Source organism: Sminthopsis crassicaudata, chromosome 2 (assembly GCF_048593235.1).
Source record: "Sminthopsis crassicaudata isolate SCR6 chromosome 2, ASM4859323v1, whole genome shotgun sequence".
NCBI classification, from domain to species: Eukaryota; Metazoa; Chordata; class Mammalia; order Dasyuromorphia; family Dasyuridae; genus Sminthopsis; species Sminthopsis crassicaudata.
Window position 1 is genome coordinate 1,649,882 of NC_133618.1, and position 25,000 is coordinate 1,674,881.

Here is a 25,000-nt window from a genome sequence, read left to right on the forward strand (position 1 = left end):
TGTTTACCTCCAAATGCTCTGGACCTGAGGCAGCCTAAGAGGAAGAAAGAAAAAACACAAAAAGAGGAGTGAGGGAGTGATCTCTTCCACAAATTCAAACACAGGTATCTCTTATCTGTATTATTATTGCTTGCTGAAGAGAAGCCTGCTGAATTTTAACGTCCTTCTGTGGGGCCTTGACTTATATGACATGACTTTGTCATAGCAATCTATCCTGTTCCTCTTTTCTTTTTGACCTGGGAATATTCCTCTATCTAGAGCTGCCTTAGGCTGATGGATGCCATGTTGTGCTAATATTATATAGGCTTTTGTGAGAACATTTTTCAAATTGAATGTGCTACCTCACATTCTCCCCCCAAAGTGTACCTTAAGAGCAGCATTAGGTGACATTAATTGCTTTAAATGAGCGCTTCCTTTCAGCCTCAATTTCAGAATGCCAGCTCTGACTTATGTATCCAGCCACCCCCTTCTCTCTGAGTTCTCTTTCCTTGATGGGTCCCAGACTGAGAAGATCGAGATTTTGGTAGATATCCCCTTCATCAGTTTACTCAGTGCCATCTTTGCTTTCTAAAAAATCTTCAGGTTCTAAGCTTCCTTGGGGCTTAGGATTTCATATTTATGGCGCCCAAACTTTATCATGAGATCGCTGGAGTAAGTTTTCATAAGATGAAGGAAATGGTTGGTGTGTTTTCTGGTGGAGATATGTAGCAGAATGTCACTCATGCACATCAAGTGGTTTGGGTTTGATATGTTGAAGTTTGATGCTTTCTTTAATTTGGAAGCCATGTGTACGTCTATTTTGGAGCAATAAAATAGGGTTTAGGATAAGGCCAAACCCTGCGGGGCTTAAGCTGTCTGCCTCACTGCTTTATATGAATTGTTCTTGACATTATTGGACCGGCGCCTTGTTGTAAATAAGGCATAGTTTTCATTGTGGAATCAAAGACTGGCAACTTCAATATTTATGATTCTACTTGAGATGATCATAGAGTGGGAATGACCCAAGAGCATGGGACTCAGTCAAAGTGACGACCCACAGAGTCGGCGGAGATGCTGGGGTACTCTCAGCCAGCTTGTTCAATCATTACAGAATTGATAAATAAGCGTCTCTTTATGCCCCTGGGACGTGGACCCATCCGTTTTGTTCTTTAGCCAATCCATTGATTTTTTTTGTATGTTTATAGATTTTCCCCAATGATACAAGCTGTGAATGCTTTGTATAAAATATGTGAATGTGTAATCAGCCTGTAATTAGCGCGGTCTCTGGAATTCTCATCCTTTGGATGAAAAATGATATGGGTTGCATTCTGCTAAGAAAAATGGGGCCAGGTCCACATCTATGAGCGATTCCCCCTCCGCAAGCGTCTGGACCAATACTATGGATTTAATCCCAGCTCACCAATTTCCAGGTTTGTTTCCAGTCTTGGTTATTTCCAATGGCTTCAACGAGGCGAGTCAACAGGTATTTATTAGGTACCTACCTTGTGCCAGGTACTGTGCTGAGCACCGAGGATACCAAACAAAGGGAGCCGTGCTTTCAATCTAATGATGGAGGGGGGTCATATGCAAGCAACTCATCTGTCATTCATTTTGTTAATGAAGCACAAACATTCTCTCCTCTTATCCTTAATGCTTTTAATGGTGTTGGGTTTCTTAGGAGCACCTGGACACAAACATCTAAATTCTGCCTTTTTAAGGGGCCTCCCTGCTCCCTGATTTCTTCCCTTTAGCTCCAGTCTTCAAGTTTTCAGTTGCTTTTATTCTTGACACAGTTTCGACTCCATATATTGTCTTAACCTTTTTGCAGACATTTTCGGTGTCTGATGAACAAATTGGAATTTTGGAGCAGCTTTTGTCTTCCAGCTCCTTTTGGCAGGTTTAAGGTTCTTGCCGTGTGTCAGCTCGGCATTGATGCAGTCCCTCCGTGTCTCTCCACGGGTCCACGATGTGGCCCCAGCCATGGTGTGTGTGATGCTTCCCCTGGAGGATACACCTTGAGGGATCCGCTTTCCTCCCGGGCTGCTTGCCATAGCAACAGCTGCCACACAAATTGCAGTGGTTTAATTCCTGATGTGTTCTGACCCTTTTTGTCAGTTACTGGCAGACTGCGCATTGGCTGCTATGCTTTTGTTAATTGTTCTGTTTGGGGATAACAAAATACCGGCTTTACAAAATCCCTTCTCTACCTGCTCGCTGGGTCTAAGCTATCCAACTCAAGGAGGCCATTTGGAATTTCAGTCTCCATTTGCCAAACCCTTCCTTCCAACCCCATCTGAGATCTGGGTGCTGCTGGCTGTGGCCTCTGTTTTACAGCGAGGAACCATGTCTGCAGTTGTCAGGAAGTGAAGACTAACCATGATTCACAGGCCCCTCATCTTTCTCAGCTCAGATTTTAGGGGCTTCCCAATTTCATGTCTTTGTCCACGTAGCCCAGGTTTAAGGATGCTCTCATCATCACCATCGTCATCATCGATTCTCCAATCACTGGCAATCCATTAACAACAAGAACAACAAAACCATTGGAAGGCCTTTCAACTTTCAGTTTTCTTATGTAATAGCCCAGTGCAGCTCACTCCCCATGCACTCATGTTTCCCCACTTTAGTAACCGGGTCACCTGCTGCCTCCAATTACCACTCAAAGTGGGGTCCCCCTGGGAGCTCTGATTGCTTCCCATGTAGCTGCTCTTATTGCGGCACCTAAAGGGAGAGTTTGAGAGAAGCTGGACCTCTAGGAAATGAGACCTGCGGCATGCTCACCTGGATGGTCCCAAGAATGATGTTCCTTGTTTCCCCTTCACTGGATCCCAGGATGTATGAAGCTGTGTCCCCAAATCAGCCAGACTGGGAAGTTACAGACTGGGAGCTGGATTTGCTTTATGGGATGTCTTACCTAAATTAGCAAGTGTTTGGTAATGGGAGACAAAGATGGAAGCATGTGCCTAATGAATAAACAGAGAGGCCCGGAGAAAGGGAGATCCAGAAAATGGATGGACAGGAAAACGTGTCGGATTCCTTTCCCACAAACTCCTCACTGCTGCTGCTGCCGCCGGCTCAGGAGAGAAAGGGAAGAAAGAAAGATGAAGGTACAGGAAAGAGGGCCTACGTTGCTCCTTCTGCCTCTTTCCAGGCTGGGCCAGATTTCTCTGTGATATCTCAGCTCAGGCGCATGAGCACGTGACTGAGGACAAAGGGACTTCCAGAGCTCGTGGGCAGTCTGGGCCTGCAGCCAGAGCAGCTCCAGGTTCCTTGAGCCTGATGGCTACCAAGCAGTGCCTCTGCGTGCCCAGGGCAGCCAGGTCTGAGGGTGTGGGCTGGGAACTCTGGACAGAGGTTGGTGATTTCCTCTCTTCCCCTTCCTTCCCATCCATTTTATTAGCTCAGCACCTTTCTCTGAACATCTCAAAACACTGGCTAAAAGCCCTTGGAATTAAAGTCAAGCAAACAAAGTAATACGAAGTTCCACTGGTGTTTGAGACTTGTTGTCAGAGAGAGGGAACAAAAATGACCTGGGGCTCAAAGTTTAAAAAATAAATTGTTTTTACATGCAACTGGGGAAAACAAAATACGAATTGTTTAAAAGAAGGAGGGAAAGATCCTGCCCTCAGGCTGTTTCCATTCTAATCAAACCATACTCAGTAAGTAAATACAAGGGAATTTGGGGAAGCACTGACATCCAGGACTAGTTCACCTGCAAAGTTTCTCATGGTCTCCCAGGAAGATCAGGGTTCCTTAAAACAAAGCTAGTGTTCTATGAGGCAAAAGTAGGGAGGAGAGTAAAGGGCTGGAGCCACATCTTTGCTCTCAGGTGCAACAGGCTAGCCTGGTGGGCTAATTCCCTGTGCCTTCCACACCCCAGGCTCCTTCCCTTTGTCCATAGAGCAAGAAAGGTCTCCCAGGAAGACTGAGAGAAACAGGGGACACACCTCACTGCGCAGGTTCCCTGTGCTGGGGTTTTCTCTTCTCCCCAAACTTTCCCATTTCTCCTCCCTTCCCCATCACTCTAGAGGGTATCACTTTACCCTCAAGTGCTGTCCCTCCCAGTCTCCACCAGGCTAAGCTCTCGCACCACATTTTTCAGGAGATCTTCCATTCAGGGTCATGTCCTCGAAGACCGCCTTCCATCCATCTTCCCCATTCAGTCCCAAAGGTTCAGGCCATCTCCCCCTTTCGCCTTTCGTCATCACTGGCGCCTCAGAATTTCTTTTGGATGGACTCATTGCCTTTCATGGGACGAGCCCAGAGGTGAGGAATCCAGCCTTGCAGCCCCAAAAAGCCACATCACTTTAGAGTGACCAGGAGATGTGCGGTCACAGTGGAAGGAGACTCCTCCCAGTCTGTGACCCAAGACAAAGGCCTAGACAGATGTGGGGCAGTTTCCCGAGGATTCTGGGTACCCAGAGCCTCCTTGCTGCTGCCAGCGAGTCCGGCTGGCTGCACTCTGCACACGCGTGGGCTCCAAAGAAACGAAGGCAGCTGTGAGTAGGGTATTTCCGATGGAGTCCTTGAAATGCAGTGAAAGGAGCTTGGCCCCTTGGAGCTGACCTTTCCACAGAGATATTGCCAATTGACATTTCCCGAGATCCGGGAGGAGCCTCTTATTTCTCAGGCTTGTTTTCTCCTCACCCTTAATTGTCCCTCTTTGGGCAGGGCAGGCAGGTCAGTGATAATTAGCACGAGGAAAGTCGGGGCTTTCTGCTTTGCCAGAATCACTTTTTTAAAAGGATATTCTTTGTTTCCTGCTGGATGTGTGAGACAGAGAGCGGAGAGAGCATCCCCTTCAGAGCCCATTGCCTGCCTGCAACCCAGTGCCTTCTCATAATTTTTGGCAGCTCATGGACTCTCCATGGTGGGATGAGGAAGTCGAGAAGTCATGGCTCCAGCCCAGGATGACCCAGAAAACTGGAAGAAGGGAGAAATGGCCTTCGTGGCTGGGCCAGCCTCTGAATTCTGCCGGCTCCGTGCAAATTCTGCACCGGGGGCTGGGAGGGGCCTTGTGCCAGCTACAACAAGAGCCACTTTGTTCTGGGCAGGAGGTGCTAAGGGGAGTCCTGCCTCAGGCTGACAGCTTGGAAGGTGGAAGAACACGACCAAGGAGAAAGGAAGCAGAAGTTCTCAGGACCTCAAGGAGGGAGGGGTCAAAGGGCAAAACTGGAGCCCTTTCTGACGGTCATTTTGATAAGGACAATGGAGTCAGCTTTATCTTCCCATCTGGGATGCTTGCTGCTTGGCTACTTACAGGCTTGGATAAGATGGTAGCCATCATCCCTAGACCTTGGAGTCCTGGAGGACTCCTAGAACTGGGCTTACTCCCTGCCCTTGTTTCCCAAGCTCCTCTGCTTTACTTTCTGCCTGCCCCTTCCTGCCCCATGCGCCTCCTTGGCTGCATAAATCCTGTCACTCCTCAGGGTCTCCCCAGACCCCCAATTGCTGCGTCCACTGTGGTGGTCTCTCAAAAGACTGATATAAAGCAGACCTTGGGCAAGGACTCACCTGACTTCAAAGCTTACAAGATCTGACCCGACCCATTCACTTACGATCAATGAAGAAAAAACACAACCTAAACTGTGGCTGCGAGTTCAGGGACACGTGGCAGCAAAGTAACAAGATTAATATTATACCATGTAATCAATATAATACAGATTATAATATTATATCACTGACATCACAGTGTAATAGTATTGTATGACATATCTATGCCTATCCTAACCTTATATCTATATCTATGTCACATTAGTGAATGTGTATGTATGTACGTAGAAGTGTGTGTTTATATAGCGTTTATACATCTATTTGTATCATCTATCTATCTATCTATCATTTGTCTGTCTATCCATCTATCTATCTATCTATCCATCTATCATCTATCTATTCTATCTATCTATCTATCCATCTATCATCTATCTATCCATCTATCTATCTATCTATCTATCTATCTATCTATCATCTATCTATCCATCTATCTATCTATCTATCTATCTATCTATCTATCTATCATCTATCTATTCTATCTATCTATCTATCTATCTATCAATCATCTATCTATTCTATCTATCTATCTATCTATCTATCTATCTATCTATCTATCTATCTATCTATCCATCTCTCTTATGCTGTCCTTGCCCTCCACCGGAGATAGACTGATCTTTCTGTAGATGGATTCATTTCCAGTTCCATCATCATTTCTTCTGACAAACCAGGAAACTTCACCACCTACTACCAGCCCCTTGGTTGTTCCTGGCCATAAGAAGACTCTACGAACCCCAATGTGTTGCTATGGAAGCGGGTGCTCTGTCTATCCCACCCAAATGAGAAAATCATTCCTGTCCTTGGGCCTGGTCCTCATTAGCCAGTCCCCTTTCATAATTGACTTTAAGGATTTAAATGATCTCCCTTAAACCTTACAACAAACAGATGTAAACACCCAGGGTTTTAGCAGTTCCATTTTGCAGAGAACCGCGAGTCTCCTAGAATTGAAGAACCAGCCCAGTCCTCACGAAACTGGTCAGAGGCATGAATCCTGGCTGGGTCTGCCCGACTGCCCTTCATCGTTCGTATTCTCCCTACTCTACTACCTTGTCTCTCTTGCCAACTGCACCAAGCAGTTGTCCTAGTGCGAGGAGACAGATTTGACCTCCCAGGAATCAATGATGGTTGATGGGGTTTTACCCATGACTAGATGTGGCTCTAGATGAGTCTACCTTAAGGTAATGGTACAGAATAATTACAGAATGTGTTACACAAGGAAAGGAAATGGAAAGACAAATTATTATGGAGAACATTAGTGTGAAGATCAACAGAAGGAGACACAAAAGTACAATTCTCATTTAAACATATAAGAGACCCTCAGGGGTATAACTTAATGATATTTACTCAAGTTGAGACGCCAGTTTTAGCCATTTTGCCTCAAAGGAGTCCCAAAAATAGTCTCTGAGAGGCAGATGACACTACTCTCTCAGTAGCACCAAGTATGGTGACATTTCTTAGTTTTGTGAAGAGTTTATCTACTGGGAGTTTTCCATCCTGTTGAAATTACACATCTAGAATTTTCTCCTCCCCCCAAAAGAATTTCTCTCCAAGATATTTTGATCAGATTGGTTTAACTAAAAATATTTGAGAAGCTACACAGATTACCCAAGCGGCTAGCTGCAGAACCGTCAGAGTATGTGCTACTCTGTTAGTAATAATGCAACCCAAGGAAGTTTTCCCTAAATTGTCCATTTGAATGCATCCTGCCTTAAATTATCTGGGATTTACAGTTGAAGGAAATTCATAAATAATAATTTTTCAAAAATATTTCAATGGCCTCAAACCTATATGAGAACTTGGTTTACAATAGCAAACTAGGAGCCAGAGAAATTGCTTTCTCTTCTCCCTTCTCTTTATTCTCTTCCCCTGCCCCTCCAATTGGAGCTTCATGCTGTGGGTTCTAAGGGTCTGCTGGTTTTCTCCTGGGCTGGACAGTCAGAATGAAGAAGGGGGCATCACACTGGAACTCCCCTTGGTGTCAGAGATTATCCTTATGCACAGAGTCAACAATTATCGTGTGACTTTGTCCCCTTCTTCATCATTTGTGTTATTTTGTATCTTAATTAAGTGCTTTTACTGTTGGACATAAGTGGATCTGGTATGGCCAGTAGTAATACAATTCAGCAAATTGGTATTGCAGGTCAAACGGGAATGGTTCTTTACTCCACACCCCTCTGTAGACACTGGATGGCCTCCCCGGGGTAGGGAGCTGTCTCTTGCCTACCCACTCTCCAGGCCAAATTCAGACGCCACCTTCTCCAGGACCCTGCTCCTCCTGTTCTAAATGATCGCCATTTCTAGGGTCCTGATACCCTACTTTCTGTCATCGGCTCATTGTGTGTGTTCTATATCTCTAAGTAGATTGCAAGAGAAGATCATGTGAACCTCTTCTGTGCTCAGCACATAGCAACTGTGTAAATGTTAGCTGCTGTCATTATTATTAGTGTTCCTCCTAGCATCCTATCTTCCATTTGTTGCCGTTCAGTTACTTCAGTTCTTTCTGACTGTTCATGAATCCATTTGGGGTTTTCTTGGCAAAGACATTGGAGTAATTTGCCATTTCCTTTTCCAGCTCATTTTTATTTTTTTATTTTTTAAATAATAGCTTTTTATTTTCAAAATATATGCAGAGATAGTTTTCAACATTCATCCCTTCAAAACCTGTGTTCCAAATTTTTCTCCCTCCTTCCTCCCACACCCTCCCTCAGACAGCAAGTAATCCAATATATGTTAAAACATGTACAATTTTTCTATGCCTGTTTCCACATTTATTATGTTGCACAAGAACAATCAGATCAATAAGGGGAAAATGAGAAAGAAAACAAAATGTAAGCAAACACTATCAAAAAGAGTGAGAATGCTATGTTGTGCTCTACACTCAGTTCCCGCAGGCCTCTTTCTGGGTGTAGATGGCTCTGTCCATCACAAGATCGTCGGGACTGGCCTGAATCAGAATTGGTCATTGTATGATACTGCTTTTGCCATGTCCAGTGATCTCCTGATTCTGCTCACTTCCCTTAGTATCAGTTCCTGTCAGTGTCTCCAGGCTTCTCGAAACCATCCCGCTGATTGTTTCTTACAGAACAATAATATTCCATAACATCCATGTACCATAACCTATTCAGCCCTGCTCCAATTGATGGGCATCCACTCAGTTTCCAGTTTCTTGCCACAAACATTTCTGCACATGTGGGTCCCTTTCACTCCTTTAAGATCTCTTTGGGATACAAGCCCAGGAGAAACATCACTGTATCAAAGGATCAAACTGGATCAAACAATTTGGTAGTCCTTTGGGCATAGTTCTAAATTGCTCTCCAGAATGGTTGGATCCATTTACAACTCCACCAACAATGTATCAGTGTCCCAGTTTACCCACATTTCCTCCATATTCTTCATCTTTTCCTATCATTTTAGCCAATCTGACAGGTATATAGTAGTACCTCAGAGTTGTCTTAATTTGCAATTCTCTCATCAATAGTGACTTATAGAACCTTTTCATATGACTAGAAAAAGTTTTAATTTCTTCCTCTGAAAATTGCCTCTTCATAATCCTTTTATGATTTATCAATTGGAAAATGGCTTGAATTCCTATAAATTTGAGTCAATTCTCTATATATTTTAGAAATGAAAGCTTTATCAGAACCCTTGGATGTAAAAATTTCCCCCAGTTTTCTGCTTCCCTTCTAATCTTGTCTGTATTTGTTTTGTTTTTACAAAACCTTTTAAATTTAATATAATCAAAATTATCCATTTTACGTTCCATAATGTACTCTACTTCCTCTTTGGTCACTTCCTTCTGCACAGATATGAGAAGTAAACTACCCTTCGTTCTTCTAACTTGCTTATATCATGTCTAAATCATGAGCCCATTTCCACCTTATCTTGGTATTTAGGGTGTTAGATGTGGATCAATGCCTAGTTTCTGCCATACTCCTTTCCAAACTTCCCAGCAATTTTTTGCAAATACTGAGTTCTTATCCAGAAGCTGGTCCAGCTCATTTCTACAGATGAGGAAACTGAATCAAACAGGGTTAAGTGACTTGCCCAGGGTCACACAGAAAGTAAACATCTGAGGCTGTCTTTGCACGCAGGACTTCTGGATTTCAGATATAGCACCAGTACATCTTTTATTGAATTGTAAACTCAGTGAGATAAGAGCCAGGTCAATCTGTTAACTCCTGTTACTCAGGTGGTCTACTGAACCCTCAGGTCTTTTTCTCAGACACAGTTCTCTAGGTATGCCCCGCCCCCCATGAGCGGCAGGAGTCCGGGTGGATTTGCTCAGTTAGCACCAGCCTCCCCACAACCATTCCTGGTCCTGTGCCCAAGTGGATTTCTGAAACTCCTTTTCCCTCCATCCCAAATGGATCTCTCCTCTCTGGTATCCTGCAAGGGTTCAAAATGTGATGAATATTTAGAAATGATACCTGCTTGTCCTTGTGAGCCAGTGGGGAGAAAGAGCTTGGGCCCCAAGAGAGGGCTGCCCTTGACAATTAAGTCATCAAACCACAGCATTAGCATAATCAGCATACTAATCAGCCACCATTTGATAGAATAATAAATGCTCATGCTTGCCGTTTTTTTTTTTATCATTAGGACTATCAGGCTGATGGATTTAAATGTGCATTCTCAGCTGGCTCCTTCTTCCCAGGGACCTTTCACCCGACGCCAGTCCTTCCACGACTGTTCCACTGCACAAGTGCACACGGACACAGACCCTCATAGACATGTATGCACGCGGACACAGGGCACACATGCACACACAGACATAGACACACACGCATTCCCCGAGTCTTTGTCCTGAGATTCTTCACTTCCTTCTGCCAAGATCTTTAGGATGAGCACATTTAGCTGTGTACCCAGCTGCCCTGAGATGACATGGCTCCCCTTCCTGCTTCTCACAGGCGCTGTTCATATTCAGCTCTGTGTCTCTGTCTCTCTCTGTCTCTGTGTCTCTGTCTCTGTCTCTCTCCCTCTCCCCTCCTTTGATCCTCCAGTTCTTGCTTTTGGCCTCGGGAAGCAAAGTAAGGCAGTGCAATCCCTCTTTTTCATCCATGAATGATGTTCTCAATGGGGATTCTCCTTAACTCCTGAGCCTACTCACTTCACCCTGTGAGGTGAACAGGACAGAGGAAGCCTCCCATTCTTCAGATGGGGAAGGTGAGCAGCAGAGCAGTGGCCACGAGCTACCCCGACCGGGTCATTGCTCTGTACATGTGGCTCATCCTTCTTCTCCCAGACACATTCCAGCCACAACGGTGTCAGCATCCTCTGGTGCAGGACTGGGAGACTGAAAGCCATTCTAGTCCCTTTGCAGATACTAACGTTCTTGGTGCTCATGCGATCAAGAGCCTTAGGATTCTCTAAGCTGAAATCTCTTCCTTTCTAACAGCAATATGGATGATCTGTGAACTCCTTCCCGATCCGCAACTATGCTCCTTGAATGAAACGTGGAGGAATCATTCAGCACTTCCTTTGCTTTTGTTTCCTTAATAAGAGTGATCTGCAGATGAGAAAAGAGAGAAGAGCAAGGGCTGCTGGGAAGTCCACACCTAAGAGCAGTAAGGCATCAGGAAGAGATGAATGATAAACACTCAATCAAAAACCATTTATTAAATGCCAAGTCTGTGCCAGGTCCTGTGCTAACTTCTGGAGACAGACAGATAATTTGAAATGATTGCGGATGTAAAGAGCCTCCACTTCTATCAAGGGCCACAAGTAAGCATATCAGCATGAGTAAGTAAAAATAAAAGGGGATAGGCAGGGGGCGCCTTGGCTGTTGGGGAGACCTGAGAAGTCTCATGTGTGGGGTGCGATGTGAACTGACCCTGGAAGGAAGTCGGGGACTGGCGGTGGGAAGAGTAATCCCTAAACCAACTCATAGACTTTTTCCTGAGCCAATGTCAGTGAGCTTTGGAAGGTGGTGGAAAATGGGAAGGAGGTCTCACTAGTCCAAAAAGGAGAGAGAAAGGAGGGAAGGAGAGAGAGGTAAAGAGAGGGGAGAAGAGAGACAGAGGGAGGGAGGAAGGAAGGAAACAAGGAAGGAAGGGAAGAAAATAAGGAAGGAAGGAAGGAAGGAAGGAAGGAAGGAAGGAAGGAAGGAAGGAAGGAAGGGAGGGAAGGAGGGAGGGAGGAAGGAAGGAAGGAAGGAAGGAAGGAAGGAAGGAAGGAAGGAAGGGAGGGAGGGAGGGGAGAAGAGAGACAGAGGGAGGGAGGAAGGAAGGAAACAAGGAAGGAAGGGAAGAAAATAAAGAAGGAAGGAAGAAAGGAAGGAAGGAAGGAAGGAAGGAAGGAAGGAAGGAAGGAAGGAAGGAAGGAAGGAAGGGAGGAAGGAAGGAAGGAAGGAAGGAAGGGAGGGAGGGAGGGAGGGGAGAAGAGAGACAGAGGGAGGGAGGAAGGAAGGAAGGAAGGAAGGGAGGGAAGGAGGGAGGGAGGAAGGAAGGAAGGAAGGAAGGAAGGAAGGAAGGAAGGAAGGAAGGAAGGAAGGGAGGGAGGGAGGGGAGAAGAGAGACAGAGGGAGGGAGGAAGGAAGGAAACAAGGAAGGAAGGGAAGAAAATAAAGAAGGAAGGAAGAAAGGAAGGAAGAAAGGAAGGAAGGAAGGAAGGAAGGAAGGAAGGAAGGAAGGAAGGAAGGAAGGAAGGGAGGGAGGGGAGAAGAGAGACAGAGGGAGGGAGGAAGGAAGGAAACAAGGAAGGAAGGGAAGAAAATAAGGAAGGAAGGAAGGAAGGAAGGAAGGAAGGAAGGAAGGAAGGAAGGAAGGAAGGGAGGGAAGGAGGGAGGGAGGAAGGAAGGAAGGAAGGAAGGAAGGAAGGAAGGAAGGAAGGAAGGAAGGAAGGAAGGAAGGGAGGAAGGAAGGAAGGAAGGAAGGAAGGGAGGGAGGGAGGGAGGGAGGGGAGAAGAGAGACAGAGGGAGGGAGGAAGGAAGGAAGGAAGGAAGGGAGGGAAGGAGGGAGGGAGGAAGGAAGGAAGGAAGGAAGGAAGGAAGGAAGGAAGGAAGGAAGGAAGGAAGGGAGGGAGGGAGGGGAGAAGAGAGACAGAGGGAGGGAGGAAGGAAGGAAACAAGGAAGGAAGGGAAGAAAATAAAGAAGGAAGGAAGAAAGGAAGGAAGAAAGGAAGGAAGGAAGGAAGGAAGGAAGGAAGGAAGGAAGGAAGGAAGGAAGGAAGGAAGGAAGGGAGGGAGGGGAGAAGAGAGACAGAGGGAGGGAGGAAGGAAGGAAGGAAGGAAGGAAGGAAGGAAGGAAGGAAGGAAGGGAGGGAGGAAGGAAGGAAGGAAGGAAGGAAGGAAGGAAGGAAGGAAGGAAGGAAGGGAGGAAGGGAGGAAGGAAGGAAGGAAGGAAGGAAGGAAGGAAGGAAGGAAGGAAGGAAGGAAGGAAGGAAGGGAGGGAGGGGAGAAGAGAGACAGAGGGAGGGAGGAAGGAAGGAAGGAAGGAAGGAAGGAAGGAAGGAAGGAAGGAAGGAAGGAAGGAAGGAAGGGAGGAAGGGAGGAAGGAAGGAAGGAAGGAAGGAAGGAAGGAAGGAAGGAAGGGAGGAAGGGAGGAAGGAAGGAAGGAAGGAAGGAAGGAAGGAAGGAAGGAAGGAAGGAAGGAAGGAAGGGAGGGAGGAAGGGGAGGAAGAGAGGGGGGAGAGAGGGAGGGAGGAAAGAAAAAGAATGCAACCTGTGGAATATACACTCTTGAGCTTTACTCCAACCTCTGAAAAATTCTAGGGAGCATCTCTAAATGAATGGTGAGGGAACATCCAGAAAAAGACATGGTGCCTCCAAAGAGCCAGTCTGCCTTTGCTAACGTTCTGAGAATTCCCCGCACTTCCTTCATAATGGTGAACACGTCCTCTGGATTTCAAGCATCGGGCTAAGGGAGGGCTCATCCCCTAGCTGAGTGACCCGAAGTGGTCAGTACGGGTTTCTCCTCCCCTGGAAGGAGGGCTCCAGCGCCGAGCCCCAGGCATTTGTACTTGGCACGGTGAGCTTAAGATTTTTTAATTAATGACTTGAATAGAGGCTCAGCGAGAATGCGAGGAGATCCCAACCCGATGATTCGCATTCCAGCCCTACAAAAGCTGCCATTTTGTGGCTTTCTGTGTTTTCTCTCCCTCTGGGGGCTCTTTTCTCAGTGTGCTCATTGAGCCGGTTTAGGAGTTCATGGGCTGGGGCGCCGTTGGCCACGCTGTAGGACTGGGACCATCACGCCTCATTCCCTCCTTCCTCCGCAGGGACTCTTCCTGGATGAGCCAGGGGTTTCTCCAGGGTCAGGTCTCCTGGCCGCATGCTCAGGGCTCCGGACCCCGCTCCCGGGCGTTCTCCGACAACCCCGAGTCCTAAGTTCATAAGACGTAGAGGTCAATGGGACCCTTACTGCAAGAGGAGAGAACTGAGCGCGGGGAGAGGGAAGGAGCTTGCAGAAGGCTGTGCCATGATGAGGGCAGGGGCCTCAGAGTCGGGCTGCTTCGCCATGTCTTTGAAATACGGATTTCGTCTGACGTCTAACGACAGAGCGGGGCTTTGGAGATGCCCCGGCCCCCATCCCCTCCTCTCGCCCATGTCCTAGGAGAGTGTGGGGGCCACGCTCGTGAGGAGACCAGTGCCCAAAGGAGAGACAGGGCCTGTGAAGCCATTATCTCAGCGCACTCCTCAGGAGGAGGCTCCCTCTGCCCGCTCAGATGGCCCGGCCAGCACCTCTGGGCCCTTGCTCGCCCCCAGTCAGGCCTTCTCCAGGGCAGGCTTGGCATATATTAAGGGCAGACAGTGACCTGGCTTTTCCTGGCTCCAAGGCTGGCTCCCGTTCACAAAGACCAAGGAATTACAAATAATAAAACAAGGGAGAAAGAAGAGGCTTTTTCTGTATTACGGGGATTTTTGCAGCGGCCTTCAGCCCCGTCCTGCACCTGTCGTCTTCTTGGGCCGGACGTCAGCAAACAACAGCAAAAAAAAACCAAAAACAAAAAACAACAAAACCCGGCTCATGAGTCAGGAGAGCTGCCTGAGAGCAGAGGGATCAGAGAGAAATACTGATGTGGGGAATTTCCCCAGGACTCAGCCCACCATGGAGGTTCTGATGGCTTCAGCACTTCACAAAGCCTGGGACAGCCTGCGGTGTATATTCATCATTATCGTCATTAGCCAATAATTAGGGAGCTGGCTCGGAAATGAATCGGAGCAAGCCCATCTGGGTCACCTGGCGCGCACACGTGCCCAGACACGCTCCCGATGCAGACCCACGTACCATGTGCACACACAGACGCGGGCACACGGTCTCTGATGCAGACAGACACGCATCCCCACGCAGGCAAGCACGCCTCCACACACGTGCCCACATGCCCGGGCACGCGGGCTGGGCTCCCGAGTGATGGATGGCCTCCCATCGATTGGGAGACGTCATTCTCGGGGTTCAGAGGCAGGGAATCGGCCCAGTTTCATTAACATTTTCATCAATGATCAGTCTAAAAGCTAAACAGAAAGTTAATTAAATTTTCAGATGATAAATAGAGAGCTGCTATAAACAGTGAGAAGGAGAGAGAATGAGAAGTGCCTTACGCAGATCAGGAAGATGCCCTCCCTGCAAGCGGGGGAGGGGGGGCTTCAGAGCAGCTCAGCAGCGTGGCTGTGGGAGAGGGAGTAAAGCAGGAGCAAAGCTCAGGGCAGCCTCGGCAGGTTCGGATGGAGCGCCCCCAAGCAAGACTGGCACCCAGAACTCACGCCGAAACCCGAGGGCACAACCGGACTCGTGCTGCCCCTGAGAGAGCCCCAGCGGGTCAGCTGCCCATGCCCAGAGGGCACGGCACCTTGAAAGGGGTGAGGGCTCGAGGGAGGGGGAGAGCATGGCCCTGGCAGGGCCAGAAATGGCTGCTGCTTCTCCCAATTCCTGTTTGAAATCCCCACTCAGACAGCGGGAGGAAGCTCCAAATGGACGTACCTAAAACTAACCTAAAGCTTGCCCCTTCCCCCCCATCCCTGCCGGGAGAACCATCATCCCCATGGCCATCGATGCCAGCCTGACGTTCCCGGGCACCCATTCAGCCTCTCCCAGCCAGTCTCGGTGATTCCATAAGCTTCACTGACAAGCATGCTGCTATTGCCAAATCACATCACTTCTAGGTCAGGTCTTTATCCCGTTACATGTGGTCAGTGAGAGAATTGTTCACTATCTCGCCCCCTCCCCCTATATCCAACATGGTACCAAGGCCTGCTCGTCTAGTTTTTGTAGTTTCCCCCCAAAACATCCCCTTCTCTGCTCTCCCGGTGCAGACTCCCATTCCCTCACACTTATACCATGGGGAGAGGGGCTCTGTCTCTTTTTACTCCAAACCACCCTCCATTCGGTCATTGAAGTGTCTTCCAAAAATGCAAGTCCGGCCATGTCACCCCCAGCTCAATAAACTGCAGTGGCTCCCTGTTGCCTCCGGGAGCAAATACAAAATATTCTGTTGGACATTCAAAGCCCTTAATAACCTGCCTCCTCCTCACTTTCAGTCTTTTTGCCCCTTACTTCCCAACGTTTATTCTTTGATCCAGACACACTGGGCTCCCAGCTATTCCATGAGCAAGCATTTTCTCGAGCTGCTTCCCACGCGTAATCACTAACCCTCCCACCCAGCTTCCTCTAAGTCCCAACGAAAATTCTATCCATAGGAAGATTTCAGAAGCCCCCCTTCATTCCCTCTATTAATTATTTCTTATTGATCTCGGATTTAATTTATTCATCCATTTTTGTTTGCATGTTGTGATCAGATGGCAAGCTCCTGGAGGGCAGGAGCTCTCTTTCATCTCATTTTTATATCCCTAATGCTTAGCACCATGCCTGGCAATCCTTAAGGACTTAAAAGCATACTGTGACTTGTGTGGCTGACTGCTTGCTCCTTTAACATCAGGGCTCTCCTCCTTCCAATCCATCGTCCACCCAACTGCAAAGGGGTGTCCTTCTGGTCATGGGAAAACAAGCAAACACAAAGAGCTCACGCTCCTATTCTGGAAAAGGTCAAAAAGCAGCTTTATTGCTATTACCAGCCACAGCGGGCCAGAGCCATGTGACTGATAACATTTTCTCTGTTGGCCAAATACCCTCTGATTACAAGCAATTTCCTCTCTGTGTGTGTGTGTGTGTGTGTGTGTGTGTGTGTGTGTGAAGAGAAAGCTTGCATATACATACATATATATGTGTGTATATATACAAACATATGTATATGACATAAAATATATAATATGATACAAAGGCATCAGGAACAACTAGCTAAAAACTTCTTGTGAAAAATATGATTTGAACTGAATCTTGAAGAAATTCTATCAGTCAACAATCATTTATTAAATACTCGTTGTGTACCAGATATCAGCAAAGTTCTGGAGATCCGAAGAAACCCCAAAAGCCATCCCTACTGTCAAGGATTTCCCAGTCTAAAGGGAAGATGACAAGCAAACAAATGACAGCCGGGGCAAATAGAAAATAATCCACGAGGAAAGGCACAAGCCCTAAGGGAAATTGGGAAAGATTTCTCAGGTAACATAGGCTTCTATCAAAGACTTAAAGGAATCCAGGACAGTCAAGAAGTAGAGATGTGTTTGCAGAAAGAAAGATAGACATACACACATACACAGAGGCATAGAAACAGACAGAGTAAGAGAGACTAAGAGCCACATAGAAAAAGAGATCAAGAAGCAGAGAAAGACACTTGCACACACACACACACACACACACACACACACACACACACACACAGGCAAAGATACAGAAAAAGAGAGAGAGAAATGTTGAATGATGAGGTTGGAAACCAAAGTATAGAGAATTAATAAAATAGTGAGAGAAAAGAGAGACAGTGATAGAGACAGAGACAAAGAGTTCTAGACAGAGAACAGTCAGTAAAATGTGTGAATAGGGAGACTGAGTTTCTCATATGGAAGAAGTACATGGAGAGCATGAAGATAAGAATAAGGAATGAGAAAACTGGAAAGGAAAAGTAGAGCCAAGTTGTGAAAGACTTTAAATGACAAATGAAGGATTTTCTGTTCTGTCATAGAAGTGCTAGAGAGCCAAGAGGTCAGATCTTCCCTCTAGGAAATTCATTTTGGTGAATGGAGGGATTTGGGTGGTGAGTGACTTGAGGTGTTACAACAGATTAAATTTGAGGCTAAGAGATCCTGCACAAGGGTGGGTGCAGTGTCAGAGAAGAGAAGAGGATGCATGTAGAAGATATTAAAAAGGAAGGGGGATTGGCTGAATGTTAAGAGCCATACTTAAATGCCCTGTAATGGGCAGATCAATTCTCCGAGAGCCTCCACAGCTGTGAAGATCTGAAGGCGTTGCAAAGCAGTCTTTACTGACACAGGTGTTGCTTGTGGACTGGGAATGAAATAAATTGGAGGCAGAGGGAAGAGGAGAGAGGTCAAAGAACACAACTGCCTCTCAGTGGACAGGTCAGAGAATAGCAAGTGCCTCTTAGTCTCCTTGTATTACCATCATCTGCTCATAAGAATAGATAACAATTCCAGGTACTGGTGTCTGCATTCTGGAAACCACAACAGCAGCAGATAACATATGATTATGTTCCCAACAGCTGAATATGTGAATCACCTGAGGTTAAACCTTGGACACTAGGAGGATATTGATGCCCTCAATAGTAATGGGGAAGTTAGGAAGAGGAAAGGAGTTAGGGTTGAAAGATGACTTAGTTTTAGATACAATGAGCTTAAGATTTCTATGGGACATTCAGTTCCATATGCTCAATAAGCACATTTGCAAGTCTGAAGGTCAAGAGAAACATTAGGGAGAGAGAAGAAAATCTGGGGATCTTCAGCATAGAGATGGTCCTGGAAGATCACCAAGGAAAGCTGTATAGAGGAAGAAGAAAAGAGGGGCCAAGACTGCACTCTGGGGGACCTCTTCAGTTATTGGGTGATAATCTTAAAGAAGATTGAACTAAAGAGACAAACTGAGTAGTTGGTTAAGAAAAGGAAAAACTGGGAAAATAGTGTTATGGAAACCTAGAGAAGAGTCAACGTTAGAGTTGGGAGTGACCACACGGTTAAGGGGAAGAGGGGGCTCATCAGTGGCAGAGGCTGCAGAGAAACCAATAAGGAGGAGGAGAAGAAAAAGGTTATTCAGGGTGATAAAGGGATCCTTTATTAGAGAATAGTTTTGGTTGAAAGATGAGGTTGGAAGCCAAAGTATGGAGAATTGATGAGATAGTGGGGGAAAAGGAAGGACAAACACCTATTGTAGGGAGCCTTAAATATTTAGTCATAAAAATAAGATGGAACTATAGAAGTAGGAGGGGGATGGAACAAGTGAGGGTTTTTTAAAGAATGGGGGGCATGTGGGTATGTTTATAGGTAGTAGAGAAGTGACCAGCAAACAAGAAAAGAATGTAAATCAGTGAGGGAGTGAAGAGGATGGAAGGGCAATCTGTCAGAAGAGGTGGGATGGAACGGTATTCTTTGCATAGGTAGAGGGGTTCTTCATGTGAGACAGAGGAAAGAAGGGGATAGTAGCAGAGACCATCAAATGAAGAAAAGGGGTGAATAGAGAGGTCTCCTGAAGGGTCTATTTTTTCATATTAAAATGTGAAGCAAAATTATCAGTTACGAGTATTGGAAAAAGGAAATTATGGCAGTTTTGAGAAGGGTTGAAAAGATCCAGAAGAACCACTGTAGAAAGTGGCATGGTGAGTCAATTAAGAGGACTTAGAGTGGTCAGCTTGCCATGGTGAGGGCCCACTTAAGATTACACAACGTAAATTTGTTGGAGGAATCTCAGCAGCACAATTCCATGACCCTAAAGTAGAAGATGGTAGGAATAATCCAAGGCTGAGGCATGGCAGATCAAGATAGGCTATTGGAAAGGGGGACAAAGGAGTCAAGAGAACAAGACAGCATAGAATTGCTGTTTTACAAAGAGTGGGGAGAAGTTGAAGAAGGCACGAGATTTCAGCTAGTTCAGCCAGGAAAGGAACTGATGAAGATGAGGATGAAAATGGGGTTTGGGAATATAAGACAAAGAGAGGTGGGATCAAAATTAATTTCCATGAGATAAGGGAACTGTAGAGTTCATAAAGTAAGGGCAAGACCAAGGGTGAAACCATTTCTGTAGCTGAAAACAGAGCCGGAGGTCATGGGAGATGAGCAGACTGAGAAACAGGGAAGGTAGGTATTTGATGGAGAATCATTTTGTATGCTGATGTCCCCTAGTAAGAGAACAAGAGTTAGGCAAGAACAACTGGACCCAGGCACAGGGGTCATTGAGAAAGGAATAAGAGTCTCCCAAAGTTGGGCAGACAAGAGTGACCAGACAAGAGCGGTATAGAATGAGTGAGAGATGTTACCAATTGATGGGGCACAGGGAGAACAGGGAAGTGGCAAAGAGGGGAGGGGGCAGTATGAGAAAGAAGACCTAGTCCTGGCAGTGGTAGGAAAGGGAAGGGAATGAGCATTTGTAGGTGCTCTATAAACCTACTGTGTACCAAGCTAAGCATTTCACAAATGCTCTCATTTAGTCCTCACAACCAACCTACCTGGGAAGATGCCCATTTTACAGCTGAGGAAATTGAGGCAGACAGAGGTTGCATAACTTCAGGATTCTGGTAAGGAGGTGGGGTCACTTCTTCTGCCCCGGGGAAGTCCTGGGGTGGCAGCCATGCAGATCTTGTTCCCCGTTTGTGGCCCAGAGCCGAGAGTCATCTCCTCCAAGGAGACTGATAATGCATACACTCTCTTGGGTTAGAACTAACAGCAGTAAAAGCAAGAGCCTTTATTGTTCCTGCTCCCATGTGGGGTTTTCTTGGCAAAGATTTTGGAGCAGCTTGTTATGTCTTTCTGCAGCTCGCTGTACAGATGAGGAAACTGAGGCAAACACAGCTAAGTGACTTGCTGTGGGACCCTGGGAAGATGGAGCTAAGGGAAATGCCCAGGAGCTCCTAGCTAGAAGCTGTGGGACTCCAGAAGATAGGGCTGTGACTTCCCAGGATCCCCTTACTCCACAGGAAGGGGATCCCATTTCAGAAGATGAGTCTCCCTGGCCCCAGGCCCAGCACTCACAGCCCCGGAGCCTTTCTGCTGGTTCTCAAACTCAGGTAACAATGTTTCCACTGTTCATAAGAGGAAAGTGATAAAGCCCATGCTTGCAGCTCTGGGGTAGGAAGGTAAGTGTCCCTTACTCCTTGTTCCTCTCTACAGAATCGTTCACAAGGATGATTAAAATGATGAGAAGCTTTTCAGACACCGGGAGAGCAGTAAAACCCAGGGCCGGGCACGGCCAGATTACTCTGTCCCATGATGAAGGCTGCTTGATATTCCCATCAAGTCAGGAAGGACACAGGGGCCCCTCTGCCTTTGCCTCCATACTGGAGTTCTTGGGGCTTCTTCTGGGACAGCATAAAGGCTTCTCTGTTGGCCTTTCTTGCTTTTCCTGTTTCTTGATCCACCATCTCTCACTTCTGTGCTTTTGCCTTTGTGACCTTGAATTCTCTAGAGAATCTCTAGATTTATTCTCTCATTTTACATGCACTTGAATTCATGGTCCAAGGTCACATCAGATGCCAAACTCAGCATTTTCCTCTGGTTCTCCACCCACATTTTTTGAGTAGTTTTCTGGAAACTTGGTACGTGAGCACCATGGCTGATCGCATCCTGTTCCCTGAGAGTAATGAGAGACAGGAGCTGTGATCTGCAGGAGCCCATAGGTGTGAAATGAAAGTTGCCTTGGAGACACCTGCTTCTCCCACGCCCTGGTGGGTGAACAGAGGTGAACAGGAACAGCTCAAGGGGAAATTAAAGAGTCTGAAGAAAAACCTTCATTCCTAAAGCGGCTCAGTATCTGTTTGGGTGATAATTGGTACAATGGGAAACTAGGCCTCAAATAGATTGTCCCGACATTGCCTCAGCCTGGTCTGGGTGTTGGGGAGGGTGGAGGAGAGAGGCTGGCCAGACCCGGCCAGGCCAAAGACCAACTACTTCCTGGGGAAAACCAAGGCCCCAGCAGGAGCTGGGGAGAAAGCCTGGGCAGCCTGGACCCTCTGGAAGCTTAGTCCACAGGAAGGGGATGATCTTAGGTTGTTGGTGATCTTTGGATACAGGGAAAAAAAACACATTTTTAATTTTACTAATTTCTAGTTGAAACTTAGCATTTCCTTTGATCATTTTTTTTTTAAAAGGACTTTATCTGATAGCCTTCCTAAGGGGTCGCTGACCCAATCAATGTGAAGAATCTAGAGAAAAGAACAGCATTGTAGTTATCTTGGACCTTAGAGATGTTTCCTGTCCTGATGTGTATGCACACCACAAATATGCACACTGCAATGCACACACACACACACACAGACACACAGACACACACACAGACACACACACACAGACACAAACACACACACACAGACACACACTCACTCACACACACAGATACACACACACACACACAGACACACAGACACACAGACACACACACACACACACACACACACACACACAACCTTCCCCTGGTGATACTAGAAAGAGGAACCAGTATAGTGATACAAGCCCCACCCAAAGCTGGCCTCTTCCCCATGACGTTGGCCACTCTTCAGCTGGCCCTCTCTCTTGTCACTGTCTGGAAAGTTTTTCTCGAATGGCTACTTCATGGAAGCCTTCCCCGGACCCCAAGTGCTTTCCTCTCCCAGCCCTCACACAACACTGAGCCCTCCTCCCTCACTACATAGGTGGCCTCTGCACTAGCACAATATGGACCCTGTGAGGGTCTCGGTGCCCTTTCATCTCACCCTTGGAACACCTCCTTTGTCAAGGTCAGATCCCTGCACAGATTGGACACTTCTTGTTTGCAAAATCAGAAAATCATTATGGAATATGGGCCCTGGTTCGAGCCTGTTACATCTTTGTCCTCCTAACAGTGTCATGTAGGATGGCTGCTGTTGCCAGCTCCTTTTGGAGTCGGTCTGTGGGTACTATCATTGCTAGGTCCAAATATCTCTAGCTTGTTTCCAGGGACATACAAGCAATTTTAGCCAAAGCAACAGCAGGGGGCAGCCAAGAAGCCACTGAGCTGGGCAGGGTTTTAGGATGGGGGGATGAGCATGAAGACCTTTAAAGAGGGGGGGGGTCTAGGAAGCAAGGAAGAGGTCCCAAGTCCTTTCCTGAGGCAGGGTCTTCATCTGATCTGTATTTAGCAATCTCTGCACTGAACTCTGCTGCATGGGATGGAGGGGGAGGAAATTTTCCACAGAAATATAGTGACCATGTTAAAAACTGTCGCAAAATCTGCCTTGGTACTCGGCTGTGACTTCCCAGGATCCCCTTACTCCACAGGAAGGGGATCCCCTTTCAGAAGATGAGTCTCCCTGGCCCCAGGCCCAGCACTCACAGCCCCGGAGCCTTTCTGCTGTTTCTCAAACTCAGGTAACAATATTTCCACTGTTCATAAGAGGAAAGTGACCATGTTAAAAAATGTCTCAAATCTGCCTTGGTACTCGGCAGTTTTAGTGCACAGGGAAAGAATAGAGAGGAAATGGAGAATATATTGGGGGGAAAGCACCAGGAGAAGGCAACAGGAGAAGGCAAAGACCTCTAGCTGCTGGCGTTGGGAAAATTCCTTTGTGAACGGGGAATGAACTGGAGTGGGGAGAAACTGAGGCAGGCGTACCACCCCTCTGCTCCCAGCAACAGCCCAGGCAAGAGAGCATGAGGGTCTGCAGGGTGAGGACAGGATCAGAAGAAAGGAGAAAGGGGCTTTCAAAACATATTACAAGAAGAGCATGGGCAGGACTTAGAAACTGATTGTCCAATACATTGCAAACATTTCTGGCGATGATGATGATGATGATGAGGAGGAGGAGGAGAATGAGGACAGGTAATATGTGGTCCCTATTCACCTCTAGGGCAGCTAGACAGAGAGGGCTCAGCTTGGGGGCATGAAGCTTCATCTGTAGACATTTACTGTGTGACCCTCAGCAAGTCACTAAAGCAAGTTTACCTCAGTTTCCTTATCTGTAAAATGAGCTGGAGAAAGAAATAAAAAACACTCTAGAATATTTGCCAAGGAAACTTCAGGTGGGGTCACAGAGAACTGGACACGACTGAAAACTGACTGAACAAGAGCCACAATGCTCATCTCTACCTCCTGGCTTCCCCAGCTTCATTCAAGACTCAGCTCAAACTCCATCTTCCATAAGAAGAAGCCTTTCCCAGGCCCCTTAGGGTCAGTGTTTTCCCTCTGAGATTATCTCCAGTGTTTCCGGGCTATATATTGTTTGTATATATTTGTTGTCAGGCTTTCTCCTCCCTTAGACTGTAAGCTTCTTGAGGGCAGGGGCTTTGTTTGCTTTTATATTCCAGAGCTTAGCACGGTGCCTGGCAAACAGCAGACTTAATCAGGGTTTCTTGTGGTTGGGTGGAGCATTGAGGAGGGCTGTTCATCCAAGATGTTTGCCCTCCTTTCCCTTGTCCTGCTGCTAACTCACAACCTACATGGATTTGGGGTAAAAAAAAAATGTTCCTTCTCTGAGAAACTGTATAAAATGTTTTGTATTTTTTAAGCCCGAGCCATATTTGGAGGATTTTGTTCCTTCAATTGCTCCTTCCCAACTCTATTGCCAATCAGACCCGTGGTTAAGGTCATCTATAAAAACAAACAATGAAAAGTGAATAAAAACATGAAAAGTGAGTGCCCTTTTCCCATGGGTAGAGAAAAAGTTTTACGGTCACTTGAAAGAGGCTAATGGAAGAAAGAGATGTTGGATTGCCATCTTCTTGGCTACAGGTGGAATTCTGGGGGGGATCCGAATAACACACTATCCACTAAGATCATCATCTCAAACATCCTCCAGGATCCTTGCTCTGTGGTGGCTTTTGTTGCGATCGTCCAGTAGTTTAGGTCATGTCTGATTCTCTATGATTTGATTTGGGATTTTCTTGGCAAAGCCACCTCAGTGGTTTTCCATTTCCTTTTTAGCTCATTTTATAGATGAGGAAACCGAGGCTCGCAGGGCTAAGGGGCTTGTCCAGAGTCACACAGACAGTGAATGTCTCGGGAAGATGAGGCTTTCTGCTTCCACGTCCTGTGCTCTATCCCCTGCAGCACCTCGCTGTTTTGTGGCGACTACCACTGTCCATCCACAGTCCCATTTCCCACCTCCGTGGCCTCTCCTTCTCAAATCCACACATATTCTGTTGGTCTTGTCAGAAGCTCCTTCCTGTTGTTCTCTTCAGGTCCGAATTCAGCTCACCCTGTGTGAACTCACCTGAAGCAGAGACACAGGTTCAAGGAGTGCTCCCCTAACTTTGCTCCCTTCCTGGTGAGGCTCCAGGGAGGACAGTCAGTAAAGAGCTTCCATTGTTCACGTTTTTCCCTGTTTATCTTGTGTAGAATAAAGGCAAATTCTCCACTGCATGAGAGTCTGGTGCAGAGCGAGGAGATGGCAGGTGGGGTTGGGGAGAATGAGGGTGATGGGCCCTGACATTCAGCCCTGAGACCTAGAATGACCCCTCACCTCTGACCTCAATTT